Here is a 17911-nt window from a genome sequence, read left to right as displayed (position 1 = left end):
TGACTAGAAGAGAAGCAATTGATAGTCAACTCAACAACACCGCCCTTCACATGATTCAAACTAGTGTGGGGACTCCGGAATTGCATCGTGTCCGGAACTACACCACCGCCAAGGAAGCTTGGGACGGATTGGCCGCTAGTTGCATTGGAAGTGAGAGCACAAGGAGGAACAAGTATAATGCTCTTAAGAATAAAGCCGAAGGATTCATGAGGCTACCGGATGAAGATCATGAACTCATGTATGGAAGACTTGTCACGGTTGCCGATGCCTTCCGGCTTATTGGTGCCACCCACATCAATGACTCTTGGATCAAGGAGAAGTACATTGAATGCATGATGCCATTTGCACCCATTGATGTCAAGACTCTTGTGGGAAGGGAATGCTATTCCTCTCTCACCTCTCAACAAGTCGTGCACGAGATGCAAGCTCTCAAGGTGCTTGAAGAAACCTCTCATGATTCTCGCAATCGTGCTCTTGGGATGGCAAAAGGTGCCAACCTTGCCTTGGTGGTCAACTCCGGTGAAGAAGTGATACCTCAAGAATCTTATAGGGCATCGTGGAGTATGTCCTATCCGGAAGATTTGCAATGCCACTACCATGATCACATGGCCTTCCATGCAAAATCCTTTTGGGTTGATCCCTCCAAGGCCAAGGAAGACAACATCAAGAGGAACAACAAAAGTGGTTTCACTAGCTTTGGTCCAAAGACAAGATCTTGCTACAATTGTGATGACAAGCGCCACTTCATTGCCGAATGCCCATATGAAAATAGAGAGCTTCATAATGGGAGGCTCATTCCCAAGGACAAGAGCAAGGACACAAAGGGCAAGTATTCAAAAGCCCCCAACAAGAAGTTCTACAACAACAAGACCAAGAAGGGCAAGAGGCCCTCAAGAGTTGTGCTAGTAACAAGGGAAGAATATTCATCCGATGAAGTTGAAAGTTCTAGTGGTGATGAAGATGAAGAAAGCTCAAAGGAATTGGCCGCCATCGTCACCACCAACATACCCTCTTCATCTCTCTTTGAATCTCCCAATGAGAACCCTCCTATCAAGAATGCACATTGCTTCATGGCAAGGTCCTCCTTGGACACCTCTATCGTGCTAACAACTCAAGAAGAGTATACCTCCGGAGATGATGATGTTGATGATGAAGAAGATGCATCCTATTGGGCTAAGAATAAAGTGTTTACAAAGGAAAAGGCCCAATTTGGGGTTGATCATGAGAAACTTGTGAAGGATCTAGATGAACTAGACAAAGCTCACAAAGCTTTGAAGAGTGAATACACTCTCCTATCCAAGTCGTTTGAGCAACTTCAAATTAGGCTTGCTTCATATGATGTGCCTAGTTCCTCTACTCCTCTATGTGATCATGCAAATATTGTTGAGGAAAATGCTAGGTTGAAGGATGAACTTGCTAAGGCCTCCTCTCCCCAAAGTAAACTTTCTTTGGATGATCTTTTGAGTAAGCAAAGATCAAACAATGGGAAGGAGGGCCTTGGTTTTAATGCCAAGGCAAAGAAGGCAAACAAGCAAAAGGCCAAGCCCGCACAAGAAAAGAAGAAAGTCGTCACTAATGGTGAAGCCTCCAAGGGCAAAACCATGAATGATGATGATGCGGGAATTGCTAACCCTCACTATGTTTTATTTAAAGATTATTATGGTGATGTTTATGCTAAATATGTTGGCCCATATGATGGTTATGTTGCTTGGTCTATTTGGGTCCCAAAGACCCTTGTTGCTAACAAAAGAGGACCCATTGCAAAATGGGTACCTAAATCCAAGAATTGATCTCATGTAGGACTATGCCGCCGGAGGTTCAAAATGGGTACTTGATAGTGGATGTACAAGTCATATGACCGGCGGCAAGAACCTCGTCAAGGAGTTGAGGCCTAACATTAATGATATCACCGTCTCCTTTGGCGATAATTCTACATCCGAGGTATTGGGTTTTGGCAAGGTTGTGGTTGCACACAACATTACTCTTGTGGATGTCATGCTTGTCAAAACCCTTGGTTACAATTTGCTTTCCGTTTCCGCCCTTGGCAAGATGGGTTTCGCCGTCTTTATTGATAATGATATTGTGGTCCTCTTGTGGAGCAAGACTCTAAAAGTCGCATTCGTTGGGTATCGTGAACACAACTTGTATGTGGTGGACTTTTCGGGGACCACCACGACAAGTGCGATGTGCCTATTCGGAAAGGCGGACGTGGGTTGGTTGTGGCATCGCCGCCTAGCCCATGTCAACATGAGAACTTTGAAAAGTCTTCACAAGGGGAACCATATTGTGGGACTAATGGAAAATGTGTCTTTTGCCAAAGATCGTGTTTGTAGGGCTTGTGTTGAAGGCAAAATGCATGACTCTCCGCATCCAAGCAAGACCATTATCTCTTCCAAGAGGATCTTGGAGCTCCTTCATGTGGATCTCTTTGGTCCCGTTACTCATGCAAGTCTTGGTGCGAAGAAACATTGCTTGGTGATTGTCGATGACTACTCAAGATACACTTGGGTCTACTTTCTCAAGACGAAAGATGAGACTCAACAAATATTCATTGACTTTGCTACCGAGGTGCAACGCCAACACAACCTCCTCATTATGGCAATAAGAAGTGACAACGGCTCCGAGTTCAAGAACTACACACTCAATGATTTTCTTAGTGATGAGGGGATTCGTCATCAATATTCCGCTGCTTACACCCCTCAACAAAATGGTGTTGCGGAGAGGAAGGACCGGACTCTTATGGATATGGCAAGGTCTATGATGGCGGAGTATAAATCCCGCTATAACTTTTGGGCCGAAGCCATCTCCACCGCTTGTCACTCCTCCAACCGGCTCTATCTCCGCAAGGGCTTGAACAAGACTCCATATGAAATACTCACCGGGAACAAGCCTAATATCTCATACTTCAAGGTGTTCGGGTGTAAGTGTTTTTACAAAATCAAAGGAGTTCGTTTATCTAAATTCGCTCCTAAAGCTTTGGAGGGTATATTTGTTGGTTACGGTGTCGAATCTCACACTTATAGAATCTTTGATGTATCCTCCGGGATTATCATTGAATCTTGTAGTGTGAAGTTCGAAGAAAATGATGGCTCCCAAGTGGGGCAAGTTGATGTTTGTGCAGGTGATGAAATACCTCAAGATGCCATAGTAAGAATGGGTGTGGGATTTTTCCACCCCATTGAGGGACACGGTGTGGCGTCTCGGGAAGAACTATGCTCTACCACGGTGGAGCCCTCATCTTCTCAATATCAACAAACCCCATCAAGTGAAGCAAATGATGCACCAACCCAAGAACAAGAACAAAACCCTCCCTCTAGTGTGCAAGATCAAGGACAAGATCAAGGTCAAGATCAACCAAGAATTCATGATGGTTCCGACGAGTATCCATTTGATATTTGCTCCGCACCAAATGATGTCCAAGATCAAGCACATGATGTTGAGCAACCCCAAGTAATTGAGGAAGCTCAAGTTGAAGGTCAAGACGGGGACCCAAATGATCAAGTAGATCAAGTGACACCTCCAAGGCCAAGAAGAACCAAGGAGGAGATCGAGACCCGTCGACTAGCAAGAAGAGAAAGGCAACTTGAGCGTCTTGGACACACACATGACAAGGTTCTTGGTGATGTAAGGGCAAAGGTTTCCAAAAGAAGGCAATTGGCGAACTTTAGCCATCATCATGCTTATATCTCCTTAGTGGAACCCAAGAAAGTATTTGAAGCCCTTGAAGATTCGGATTGGTTAGAAGCTATGCATGAAGAACTCAACAACTTCAAGCGCAACAAAGTGTGGACTTTAGTAAAGAAGCCTAAGGAGTGCCGCAATGTTATAGGCACTAAATGGATTTTCAAGAACAAGCAAGATGAGTTTGGAAATGTTGTGAGGAACAAGGCAAGATTGGTGGCTCAAGGATTCTCTCAAGTTGAGGGTATTGACTTTGGAGAAACCTATGCTCCCGTGGCTCGCCTTGAGTCCATCCGTATCCTTCTTGCTTATGCTTCGCATCATAACTTTAAGTTACAACAAATGGATGTGAAAAGTGCTTTTCTTAATGGTCCTTTGCATGAAGAGGTTTATGTTAAGCAACCCCCGGGTTCGAGGATCTCAACTTTCCTAACCATGTCTACAAGCTTGATAAAGCACTTTATGGTCTCAAACAAGCTCCTAGAGCTTGGTACGAGCACCTTAAGGAATTGTTGGTAGACCGTGGGTTTGATGTTGGGCTAATCGACCCCACTCTTTTTACTAAGAGGGTCAATGGGGAGCTTTTCGTTTGCCAATTATATGTTGATGATATTATATTTGGATCTACTAACAAAGCTTTCAATGATGAATTCTCAAAGCTTATGACCGATAGGTTTGAGATGTCTATGATGGGAGAGATGAAGTTCTTCCTTGGTTTTGAGATCAAGCAATTGAGGGAAGGAACCTTCATCAACCAAGAAAAATATCTCCAAGACATGCTCAAGAGGTTCAAGATGACCGAGATGAAGGGTGTGGCCTTCCTATGGTTACCAAATGTCATCTTGCACTAGATCCCAATGGTAAAGAGGTGGATCAAAAGGTATATCGCTCCATGATTGGATCCTTGCTTTACCTTTGTGCATCTAGACCGGACATAGTGTTGAGTGTTGGTGTGTGTGCAAGGTATCAAGCTTCTCCTAAAGAGAGCCACATGATGGCTCTCAAAAGAATCTTTCGATATTTGGTTGATACCCCAAGATATGGTATTTGGTACCCCAAAGGCTCAAGTTTTATTCTCAATGGTTATACCGATGCGGATTGGGCGGGTGACAAGGATGATAGGAAATCAACTTCCGGGGCTTGCCAATTCCTTGGTAGGTCCTTGGTGTGTTGGTCTTCTAAGAAGCAAAATTGTATATCTCTCTCCACCGCCGAAGCCGAATATGTTGCCGCCGCAAGTGGATGCACTCAATTGTTATGGATGAGGCAAACTTTAAAGGAATACGGTGTCATTTGTGACAAAGTGCCTCTATTATGTGACAATGAAAGTTCCATCAAGATTTCCTATAATCCGGTGCAACATTCAAGAACGAAGCATATTGAGATCCGGAATCATTTCATTAGGGATCATGTTGCCCGGGGTGATATTGAGCTTATCTATGTTCCTACCAAAGATCAACTTGCCGATATATTCACGAAGCAAGGTTCTCTTATTTGAGGAATGAGCTAAATATCATTGATTCAAGGAGTATAGCTTGACCATCTTGCAAACACACTTTCGTCTCAAAACTTTATTTGGTTTAGATGTGGGCATGGAAATAGGGGAGTGCGGTTTAAATCATTGAGCTATCCCTCCCCCCATAATGCCAACATTAAGAAATCATTCTCTTTATATCATATGTTGATATGTGAGCCTCAATGATGAGTAGTGGCTTGGACCCAAGATATATCTTCGCGGTGCCATGCCACAACACTCATATATGGTGGCCTAGGCCACCACACTCTTCTTTGTGAAGAGTTGGAGTTATTTGGATCTTATCGCCTCTTATTTGACAACTCCATGTTCTTATGGGAAATCACTCTAGTTTGGCCTTATTTGCTCATATCTTGCAAACTTGAGTGATCATGTACCATTAACAGTTTGAACCCTCTAAGCCTAAGCCTACTCTCTCCAATAAGCCACTTCCATCTTGCTCATTTGTCATGTTTGGTAAAAACTTGGAGTTTGAGGTTTCTCGGTCGGATGATCTAGGTTGCCCCATCTTATTGGTAAATATGCATCTCATATGTGACGTGATAGTTTATTGCACCACATATGGGTTCGCAAATATCCAACTAAAGATAGGCTGGATTTACGGTACTCGGAATCTTCCAGAACACCGGATAATCCGCCCCACGGCGCCCGGAATATCCGGCCGGGCCGGATTATCCGCCCTCACTTTGGGCCGGATTATCCGGCCTGGGCGATTTGCGGGAAGACTAAGGGAGGCCGCGGGGTGAACGGTTGGCATACCAATCGGTTCCCCCACGCGCCCCTTCTTCCTCCTCAAGCCGCCGGAGTTCCTCCTCCTCGCCGGAGTCGCTCCGTCCGCCCCTCTCGGAGTTCTTGGGTGGATCGGGTGGATCTCCTCCCTAGCTACCTTCTCCTCCAAGCGGTTTCCACAATGGATGTGGGTATGATTCACAATCTCTAACCCTAGATGTTGTGTTTTATATGTGCTATTTTCTTGGTGGAATTGGTGTCTAGTTGTTCCAAATCGTGTGTAGTGTACTCCTCTTGCATGCTATGAGGCCGATCTAGTCTTAGACAAGTTTTTGATTGGAAAACTGCACATCTCGCAAGGCCGGATTATCCGCCCCCCGAGCCGGCCGGATTATCCGGCCAGGCCGGATTATCCGCCCCTGGGGACCCCGGATTATCCGGCCCGGAGCTTCATCGCCAATGCGGCTTTCGCTTCAATCTATCATGTCTAGATTTGTACCGACTTATAGCATGCTTCTCGAGTGTATTACTGTATCTTACATGACTTATGAGCATTACCTTTCCTTTGCTACCCGCCTTTGCTTCTCACCGGTGGTGCTTCTCGGGGTGGTCGGAGACGCTCAAGGCATGATCGATCTAGTGACGAGTTTGCAACCAATGCACCTCGCAAGTCCGTCACTGCAAGGCGGAAGAACAAGGGAGAGAGGGAGAACTACAAGGCCATGGACCCAGTGTCCTATTCCGCTATTCGCATGAAGAACTGGTATGAAGATGTCCCAAGGGATGAAGAGATTGAGGGCAGGAGATACTGGTGCATTGAGCAGGAATTCATCTACAAGGACATCTATGAGCCCATGAAGAATCCGAGACCCATGCAAGCTATTGATGTGGACATTCTGGCTGAAAACAATCACTTTGAAGATGCCATCTGGGTAGCTGGAAGGTTGGGTTTGCATGATATCATGAAGATTCAATGTGACTATAGCCCAGTTTTGGTGAAGCAATTCTTTGCCACTTTGGCAATCAAGAAAGATGAGGAACACACTTTGGAATGGATGACTGGCTCCTCCCATCGCGAGTGCCACTCTACGCCAATTTGCTGGTTTTCTTGGAGTTCCTGTTGAGGGGGGTCGTCGTCTTCATGGACCACAACAGACAGATAAGAATGCTCTTGCGCAGCTCTATACCTCAGCAGGGAAAATTGGTTATACTAAGGGGCTGCTTCCCATTTACAATCAGCTGCTTCGGTTCTTTCGGGCAACCATTTGCCCAAGTGGTGGTAACAATGATGCTCTCCGGGGAGTCCTTGTGAACCTTATGCACCTCAGCTATAAGTGTGCTCGTGATGGAAATGAGGAACGGAACTTCACTCTTGATATCATGGATTTTATCTTCCATGAGATCCATGATGCCATGGTCTCCCGGACCTCCATACCCTATGCTCCCTACATCCAGCTTCTCATCAACAACACTGTGGCTGTGGTTGGTGAAGATTTGAGTGGGTACCCGTTGGTGACGCACCATGTCAAGAAGGCCTACAGGGTTAAGCCAGTCTCTTCAGCTGTTCCTGCTCCTGACTCCTTCATGGGAGATGCTCGTTCTAGTGGTTATGCTCCTGCTCGTCATCGTGATGTCCCGGCTATGAGGAAGCAAGTGACCCGGCTTAGTTGGTTCCGGCGCCATATCCTTTGCATGAACATTGAGATCCATAAGGAGAACTATGCAGCTAGCCGAGAGCGTTCCGAGATTAAGCATACTCGGGCGGTTATTCTTCACAAGCTTAGTGGTGATCAAGGACCCCCGCCTCAGCCTCCAGCTCACCAGGGTTACAGTGGTTGGCACTCAGCACAGGTTCCATGGAGTGATCTTGATGATTGCCTTCAAAGGTCCAACACCTCTCGCCGCTCTCCGGATGCACCTGACACTGATGAGGAAGAAGAAGAGGAAGTGCCATACGAGTCCGATGATGATGATGCCTCCGAGTGATTCTCATGGGACGTGTAGCATCGCGCTTGTCCCCTTTTTGGCGTCTCGATGCCAAAGGGGGAGAAGTGTTCTATTAGGATTCTTTCGGGGATTTGCATGGTTTGGGCACAAGCATATGCGTTTATCATTCTTATATTGCTTGTGTTCCCTCTTTAGTTGAACTATTTGGTTTGTTTGTGTGCCGTTCAAAACTATGTGCTATGTGGTGTGAGACATTGTTATGGTTTTCGGATTTCTATTTGTTGAGATCAAGGATATTACATTGTGTGTGATGCTATATCTCCGCATTATATATCTACACATGGGTATGATTTCTTGCTTCCTATCTCAACTTCATATGTGTCAATGTCTTTTGTTAGAGCTCATGTTGGATATCTCTTGTGTTGAGACACCATACTCCTATGTGTTGTGTATTTGTATTCAAATGCAAATTACTTATATGCACACATGTAGGGGGAGTGCCTCTATATCTTGCCATCATGCTTGTCTCTTTTGTGATTCCTTGGCAAATCCGTATATTGTCATCAAACACCAAAAAGGGGGAGATTGAAAGAACATCTCTTGCATTATGTTTTGTGTGTTTGATGTCAATATATGTGATACACTAATGTTTGATTAAGTGGTACAGGGATTACATAGTTTCATATTTGTGTGTGTTGGATTTGGTCGGTCTGTCAAAAGTTAACAGGAAAAATGTGGCCGAGGCCGGATAATCCGGGCCGGATATTGTTGAAATATCCGGCCCCCTGATTTTGGCTAAGTATCTCGAGGAAGTGTTGCGCAGTATGGGGGCCGGACATTTGCCCGGATAATGTCCCGGTATTGTACCAGGGCCGGATTATCCGGGCCGGATATTTTGGAAATATCCGCCCCCCCCGTTTTTGGCTAAGGACTGGAAGAAATGTGAATCAGTACATGGGCCGGACATTTGGCCGGACAATGTCACACTTTTGTCCCGATGGCCGGATTATCCGGGGGGGGGGGGATTATCCGGCCCTTACTTAGGGAAGATTATCCGCCCCCCCGGAAGCAGCAACGGCTCAATTTTGAGAGGGGGTATAAATACCCCCTTCTTCTACCTTGGTTGCTTGCTCAATTATTACACAAGAAATCTGCCAAGCCACCTCCATTAGAGCCACCTCAAGAAAGTCAAGATTTGCAAGATCTCCTTCCTCCCCCAACCAAAGCTCTTGATCTTTGGAGATTCGAAGGAGAAGACACCGATCTACATCCTCACCGAAGCGTTCTTCATTTCCCCTCTCTTGTTTGAGGGATCTCATGCTAGTGTTCCTATTTGGTTCCCTAGTTGTTTTGTGGTTGATGTGTTGTTGTTGATTGTTGTATTGTTACAGATTTGGGAGCCTCCAATTTGGTTGTGGATGTGTGCCCCAAGAACTTTGTAAAGGCCCGGTTTCCGCCTCGAGGAAATCCCTTAGTGGAAGTGGGCTAGGCCTTCGTGGCGTTGCTCACGGGAGATCCGAGTGAAGCCTTCGTGGCTGTTGGTTTGGCTTGCGTAGCAACCACACTCCTCCAAACGTAGACGTACCTTCTTGCAAAGGAAGGGAACTACGGGAATCATCTCCGTGTCATCGCGTGCTCCACTCTCGGTTACCTCTATCCCACTCTATCTACTATTGCGTAGCTATACCTTGCTTAGTTGATATCCTTGTCATATAGGTAAATTCACTTAGTTGCATATCTAGAGAATTTACCTTTCGTGTCAAGCCTAAATTGAAAAAGAACTAAAAATTGGTTAGCACCTATTCACCCCCCCCTCTAGGTGCGGCATACGATCCTTTCACCATCATTTTTTCATGTTTTGCTTTGAGACTCATGCAGTTGTTTTTTCGTAAGCACCCTCATCTATTTCTAGTTCTTGTCAATGAGTCACTCTTAGTTTTAGATTGTGCACCGACATATAGTTTTGATCTTAAACATTTGGATTTGCTACATGGATCTGATTTGTACCCTCCTTCCATGGATTTATTGTCCTCTTCCGTGTGTTTCGTTCATGGGTTTTTCCTCCTCTTTCATTTAGTCAATTCAGAAGTCCCACAAAGAGAAATTGGATTAGTACTAAGTAAAAAAAATCACTTGAATAATGAATCTCAAATGTGAGACTCGCATTACCATCCCCAAGATCTAAGAGAACAAATAAAGATGCATGTACGTATAAACATTTCTTGTTGCGCTGGACCATGTTCAAGCAAGTGGCAAGGGCAATAAATCAACAAGGAGGGAAAAACTGCAACTGGAAACAAAAAAACATCAATGGAACCATGCATGTTGCGCATTCTTAGTTGTCAAATATGCATGTTGCGCATTCTGGATGAGTTAAATGAATTTACTGAACAAGTCTACGACGCTTGGTTATTGTAGGAAAACTATAACGCATCATTAGCATGGCTTTTGCAGCCTGTATCATGGCCATCTCCTCATCAAACTCTGCCGCATGCACGGTGTCGTCCACATGAGCATCGACGGCGTCGTCCTCCAAGACGGGCATGGTGTCGTCCTCAACAACGGCGTCCTCCAAGATTGGCACGGCGTTGTGGTCATGGACAGGAATAGCCGGCTGCAGATGGCGGCGAACCCCTCTTGGCATGGGCATGGCCGCTCTGCTCCCCGCCGCCAAAATCTGAGCGATGGCGGCATCGGCGTGCGGAGACTCCCCTTTGCGGTAGTGCACGATGACGAGCCCAAGCGGTCCCTTGGGCTGGTTGGTGACGCCCACCTTGAGCAACGGCGAACGGAACGCCCACAGCTCGACCATGGCGATGTCCAGTTCGTCAGGTTTCGTGTTCGGCGGTACGACGAGGCCGTTGTAATTGAGGAAATCGCCCCAGCCTTGGATGAGGCGGTACGCGTTGTTGGAGGTTAGCTTCTTGCATTCGACCACGAAGGCCTTGCCACGGCGGTCGTAGGCCTGCACCCGCACATACGGCTTCTCCTCCGGCGTGAGGACCTCGTCCAGCGGGAACGGCACGCCGTGCCTGGCCCGCCAGCTCTTGGTGGACATGAGCAGGCGGTGCTGGCCCATGACCCTGTCCGACGTCCACAGCCGCTTGCCGTAGATGCGCTCCGGCGAGGCTCCGAGCTCCCTCAGGGTGCGGCGCAGGGTGTCGTCGACGACGTCGATCTTGTCGAGCGAGACGGCCGCCGTGCCGCTGCACGATGTAGACTGGCCGTAGCGCCTCGTGCTGGCCGAGAGCACGTTGTTGCCGAGACGCTTGCGCTTCTTGTTGGCTCTGGCGAGGACTGCTGCCGGTGCCCTGGTGCCCACGACGGGGAATTGGGCGTCGCCCATGAGCTCGGGAACGGGAGGCTGCAGCGAGGCGTCGCTCTTGTGGATCGGCAGGCCCTGGTCCGCGGCGGGCGCGGACGAAGACGGCGTCGACACAGAGGAACCATCAGCGCCGGAAAGTCCATCGCCGTTCTTGTTTGCCGGTTCCTTCTCCCCCTCTTCCCGGCCGCCTGGAGGTGCCACCAACGCCGTTCTCTTCCTGCGAGGCACGCTCGCCCCGAACACCGTCATGGCGAGGACACAAAGCGCGGAAAGTACAGCGAGGAAGGTTTCCGGCGGCAGGAGTGCATGAGATAGATCGATACGCGGCGGCAGGAGACCTACCCCTGAAGCTGAAATATTTAGAGCACGCCTGCGCTAACCCGGAGATTTACCTGCGTGGGAAGCACGAACTCTCCGGAACTAGGAAACTTGACACGGATCGATGCGGACTCGTACTCGTCTACACCTTCCAAATTAAACCACCATTCTAATTGTACGCGCTGAGAAAATCCTCACTTCTTCTCTCGCAACGGCTGAGAAAATCCTCACTTTTCCGAGGCATAACTGCATAAGAGAAGCAACAGATTGAGCAAAAACAACGTGAGAGCCGTTGCGCGTTAGCGCATCTGTTTTCATGCTTGATTTTGATACGATTTTTTGAAGTGATCTGTCTAACTAAGTAGAAAAGGGCACACGACAGTAACGGAGGAGGCTTCAAGATCTTTAATTCACAACATCGTGGATCTTTTTTGCTTACATTCCTCACGGCGACAATGGTGACACATTTTTCCTAATCTCTACTACTTAAAAAGACTAAAGTGGTTCCTTATTCTGCCAACATCCACAATACGTTCGATTGCTTCGTCATTCCTTTCGTCGTCGCGCTTGGTCGTCCGTCGTCCACATGGGCCAGGCCCAATGAAACCTGCGGTACGCTGCTGGCTCTCGATTCCCTTCGATTTGTTCCCGAGCGCCGCCCTCCCTCCTCAGTCCTCACCCGATCTCCCATCGCCGTCGTCACCCAAGATCACCACGCCTTCGCCTGGTCCGCCGACCGCGAGGCCCCCTCTCACGTACGACCTCGCGGCGTCGCAGACCGCTCCCTCTCCCTTACCGCGCCGCCAAGCATACCTGGAATCGGCTGATGCGGCCTTCTTCTCCACCATTCATGTATGTGGGGATCCCCCTTGATCGACGAAGGAAACCCTCAGTCTCGCCCGCGTCGCTGCCCGGCTTGGGGGCCAGATCGTCGGTTGCGGGGCTTAGGACGGGCGATGACATCTTCACCGTCGGGATCTCGCCCGCCTGGTGAATGTTGATGTCCCGGCTTCACGTGATCGGTAGAGCTGTCCGGGTTCACCACGGGCCGTGATGGTCAATCGGCGCCTTTGTGTGTGCAGGGCTCATCATGAGCGCAGATGTAGAAGTGCCAATGGCATCAAGTTCCCTCAGGCTCCATCTCTCCTACTAGGTAAGAGCATGTGCGACAGAGGCTCCGGAGGTCCTCTTCATGTCCAGGTACATCTCGCTCTTCTTCACTGCCGCTGGTCACATCACGCCTTCCAATCAGCTGCGCCACTCACACCCATGGTTGCACCGTTGTCCAGGGTTTCTTCGACAAGGATGGCACGCCACGGGCCTGCACCGGATCCCCGGCAGAGGCTCTGGAGCTCGCAAATCCAAATAAAGATTTGTGCAAATCCAATGAAATATTGTTTATCTTCTCGCTCATGAGGTTACACTCTGATAATGGAAGATTGGGTTTGTGCGAATCCAATATCTTTTTGTTTCAAAGCAATTATTAATAGTGATTAATTCCACAATATTTTTACGAACAATTATATTTTTGTCAGAATCCGGTTTCTGGTAATTCTTAACACTACATGTTAATATGTCACATCTTCCATTAATTCTCATGTTTGTAGGAGCCATGGTTGTATAATATGTACTGTACCATTCACAGGTAGCCGAAGAATAAGATTGGAAGTGTATCTTGTCAAATTGCGTTTTAAAGCATTTGAGGACTACAATGGTGGCCCTGTTCAATTTCTTCATAATTTTTTGTATTGGTGACAAAGATGGAATTTCCCTTGAACTGAATTCGCATCTGAACTTGTGCCAATGGTACTATGCTACTATGTTTGTACGATAATTTCTACAAAGTTACTGATTTTTCATTATACTTAACTTTGCTGCTAATTATATTTCACAGAAATGAGGGTTTTAATATTTTTCATAGAGCAATTGAGCAATGGTAGGAGAAGGGAAGGTGATAGGAAGGGAAAAGGCAGGATGAGCGATCTGCAAGCACCAAGGAGAAGGGAAGGCGATAGGAAAGGAAAATGCAGGATGAGCTTTTTTTGCATTAGCTCGTATTTCCATTCCTTATAAAGGTAAAGTAGCGGCAAATATTACTTTCAAGTATGAATGGTGCATGGTTTCCATCTATTGTTAGCTGCATGTGTATTGTAGGTTTAATGCTTGCACTAAGTCAGTTACTCAAGAATCACTTTCCCCCTTTCAGTTGATGCATCAAAGAAATCTTGAAGATCGGTTTACTCGACGAGATTCCCAAGTCTTCGGAATAATTAGAAATTTCTTGGCAGATCTCGTTTATTTTTCCCCGAGATTTTGCAGCCATTTTCATGTTTAGTGAGTCTGTTCTTAACTTCTTACTTTTCTTTTTCTGGTAGTTTTCACATAGAGCATAATAATCTTGAAACCAACCGAAGGAATAACCTTTGGGCATAGCACAATGATTCAGTCCGTTCTTAACTTAACTTACTTTAGGTAATATTGCAAAATATATTGGATAGTGAGTCTGTTCTTAACTTCTTATTTTTCTTTTTCTGGTAGTTTTCACATATAGCATAATAATCTATTGGATCTTTGATGTTAATGATGTTGCCAGCAGTGTACCGCAGGTTTCATTACACCTTTGAAATGTTCATGGTTGCTGATACATGGAAGAAGAACAAGATAACAGATTATCCATATGAAATCAAGATTACTCATCGCTCAAAGATCCAATAGATTATCCCACTTGAGGTCCTCCAAGCATGTACTGTCAACAACACTTCTATCTGGTATTTTATTTACTCCACACACTTCTTTAATTATTCATTCTACCCTATTATTATTATCTTCCCCTGACTGCCATTTTCCAACTAAGCCAATACTTTTCTCATGTGTCACAAGATGTTGGTTTAGTGGATGTGGTGACAGATATCATACCATAAGAAACAAATCAAGACCCAAGAACAAATATTCACCTTATCGACACAAGGTATAATTTCCAACACAATCACTGATAGTTTGACTTCTAATTAGAACACGACACAGGGTATAATTTCCAGAACACGGTTTAAGATAATTTGAATTCAAATAGTTTTTTGTACTGCCCTTTCCAGAAACTTGATGTTACATGATTTCATCAAACTAGAACTCTTGGGAGTGCATTGCATGTTGAGTTAAATTTGGCTAGAATATTATTGAGTAATTATTTCAGCTGAAAATTTGTTCTTGGTGCAGATTGTGGGCAATCATATATATGAGATACAATTGATGTTTAGTAATATTCACTTCATGGTATGTTTCCCCTTTCACTGTATTTTGTATACTAGAGAAAATATGTCGTGACCTTCTGGTCTTGCTAGCAGATGCTTCTTGATTTGAGGACCCAACACTAAGTGATTCGTGTTCAAGTCCATGTAGATTACTCATTTGAATAACAAGAATAGTATCTTCTACCAGGTTGTTTGAGCATCCTCTATCAGATAGTCAAGCATAGGTACATCTTATGTTAGTTCCTGATTCACGTTTCCTGGACTCATATATGTATGTCCATATATGCAAAATTATATATCATGTAACTTTCTGAGCCTGGAAGTTGTTAGTTACTACAAGTTAAATTATATATGAGTTGGTGGATGCAACAGAATACAGGTTTTAAAACTAATCAATTCATGTGTTTCAGTTTTATATTCTCCTATTTATATGCAATGAACTGAACATCCTTTTTGGGATGGTTTCATTGCCTTTCTAATTACAGATTCCTATTACCGTAGTTTTCTCATACTTGGTTGCTCTGGCTTGCATAGTTTTCTCATACTTGGTTGTTCAGTATCTAATTGTCACACCGAAAATATAAAGTTCTCAGAATAACCGGTCAGCCAGAGCAAAACATTTAGCAGGGGTATTTTATTTTCACCATTTTCTGTGAGCATTGGAAGAGTTGCATCTCCACAACATTTCACTAGCCTTCCAATGGAAGCATCAACACGCGCTTCTTGAATCTTGCTCTGGAGCATAACTATGGGAATCCACATTGGGGTTATGAAATAGGAATTACAACTTGTGGAGGTTGCTTATGCTTAAGTGTCACTTAAGAGAATGATTTCCTATGTAGGCAGAATGCCTCACTATTTGTGTGTGGGAAAAGGAACTCTACATATGGATAAACTGCGTGGACCGCCGGTCAAGGAGATGTTGCGTCGTCGCCGGCCTCGTCATGGCTGCTCATCAAGTCGGCGGCGACCGCTCCCACAGTGAGACAAATATATCTGCCCCTCTCTCTGCCCTTGATTTTGGGCTCCAAGTTACTGTTGATTCGTTGGATGCTGAACTGGGTAATTGGGAGACGATGAGAACGACATGGAGGAGATTAATTGGTGTAAACAGCCTCTGTTAGATTCGGTTTTGGTTTTAGACAGTTGTTTCTTTTGTTTTATCTGTTCATATAGAATTATAGACAAGACACAAATTGATGATCTTGACCATACATAGTGATACCTAAGAGCTGAACAAGTCCTGGAGTTGAATAACATTACTGTCATGCGTTCTTTGCAGGTTGCATTACCACTAATGAGCTGGGAACTGTCATGCGTTCCCTGGGTCAGAATCCTACTGAGCCAGAGCTTCAAGGCATGATCAATGAGTCTGCAACAAAACAGATACGTCCGAGCTCACGTCATCCTCGACAAGTCTTCAGATCTTTGAATCCTCCCCTTGATGGTGATGTGAAAATAAATGTTGATGTTGCTCTGGCTCGCTATGACGACCGTGGGGTGGTAGCTGCAATTTGCCGTAGATCGGATGGTGTTTATTTGGGTTCATCAGCTCTTGATTGCCCTGGTTTTTCATAGCCAGCCATATTGGAAACATTTGCTTGTAAGGAAGGCCTTGCCCTCGCTGCCGATCTCCAAGAAACAAGATATGTCATAGCTTCAGATTGCCAAGAGGTTATCACAGCAAAGAAGCATGACTTCCATCCTGCATGAAATAAAATTCTGGAGTGAAGCTTTTATTGATGTTACATTCATTCATGAAAATGCAGTTATGCAGGTCTGAACTTTTTCTTCAATCTACTCCTTTTCTAAGATAACTGGCCACCCTTTTTGATACTTTCGCAAATAACATTAGAATGCAACTATGTGTTTCTTTTAACTAAAGGAAACAAGAAGCCCACCTATAGAATACTATGTCTTTGTTTTGTTCAAAGAAATTAGGGCAGCTTGATCTGTCATACTCCTATGCTTCTCCTGATTTTCACTTCCTTAGTGAAGGATGCTCGTGTTGTCACACTGTCTGATCTTTCTAACTGCATTTGCGCTGTAGAATTATTTTCCTGTCCATATAGATAAAAGCCTTTTTGTGTGCCTACAACAGTTTAGTTGTGGCAAGGATAACTGTATTTGTAGTCATAACACTTGAAGTAGTCATAACACAGAGGCTCCCCTGAATTTTAACACAGAATTTGTGGCCATCCACACCTAGCTGTTTGTCCCTACATGTTACATGTTCTGCATTTCTGAATTTGTTCCAACTCACATTTTTTAAAAGGAATATTAAGGTGAATTATGCTCTGTCAAGTAGTAACTAGGAAGACAAAAGAATGCAGAAAGACAAATACAATAACTTTACATTGATGCACTCTTCCGGTAAATCTAATTTTTTATCTAACATGAACGCCAATAGCCATCATGAATGCATTAGGTTGATCATTGTGCTGTTGGGGTTCTTGATTGTTGTGTGGAATGATTTTGCTTCTTTGAAACTGAGGACCTCAAGCAATCACTGTATATTCCTATGTAGCTACAGTTTACTTCCCTGCAACACATCCTGTTATGAACCTTCCTGAATTGTTGTAGCTTTTGAAAGATTACCAAAGATGCTCATGGATTCAATTAGTTTGGGAAAAGATGGTACACAAATCAGAGTATTTGGAAGAAAGGCGTCCAGGCTGTGCTCGTGTTGGTGCCAAGAACAATCTTACCAGAAGATGTGACTGAACCAACAACAGGGATCAAGTTCCCTACCCTTCTTGAGGACAATTCAAACCGAACCGCAGTTCCTTCTCAGGTAACAGTTCAGGACGACGGCGATCTTGTTCAGGGGAGGACGGCGATCTTATCCAGGGAGCAGAGGACCTCGACGTCGCAGCAGCTGGTGGCGCAGGGAGGAGGCCGAGCCATTGACGACAAACTCGGTGGCAGGGCCGTGAGTGGGCGAGCGCCGGGAGCAGCGGCGCAGTGGAGGACCAGCTGGACGACAACGACAAGCTCGATGAGCGCGAAGAGCAGCAGCGCAGTGGAGGACCAGCAGCGCAGCTAAGCAGGAGGAGGTCGTGGGCGATGGCGTAGTGCTGCTAGCCGGCAAGCGGTGCGCGGCGCTCACGCCGAGCAGAGGAGGACCAG

At 45.6% G+C, this 17911-nt stretch overlaps 1 long non-coding RNA gene across 8 annotated transcripts; it reads left to right on the top strand.

Annotated features, from left to right (window-relative positions):
• Positions 1-12450: 12450 nt before the first annotated feature.
• On the top strand, positions 12451-17673 carry LOC124705615. Of its 8 annotated transcripts, none has more exons than XR_007004109.1 (9): positions 12451-12734; positions 12824-12951; positions 13180-13340; positions 13429-13609; positions 13741-14302; positions 14415-14502; positions 14748-15006; positions 16065-16559; positions 17366-17673. It is a non-coding gene; the product is annotated as an uncharacterized LOC124705615 (long non-coding RNA). The 8 variants fall into 8 exon arrangements; XR_007004107.1 differs by having other exon boundaries at positions 12824-13340; positions 13741-13868; positions 14131-14302; XR_007004111.1 differs by having other exon boundaries at positions 12824-13340; positions 14748-14804; positions 14876-15006.
• Positions 17674-17911: the final 238 nt, after the last annotated feature.

The sequence above is a fragment of the Lolium rigidum genome, chromosome 4 (genome assembly GCF_022539505.1).
Source record: "Lolium rigidum isolate FL_2022 chromosome 4, APGP_CSIRO_Lrig_0.1, whole genome shotgun sequence".
In the NCBI taxonomy this organism is placed as follows: Eukaryota; Viridiplantae; Streptophyta; class Magnoliopsida; order Poales; family Poaceae; genus Lolium; species Lolium rigidum.
This window is presented reverse-complemented; position numbering and strand designations above follow the sequence as displayed.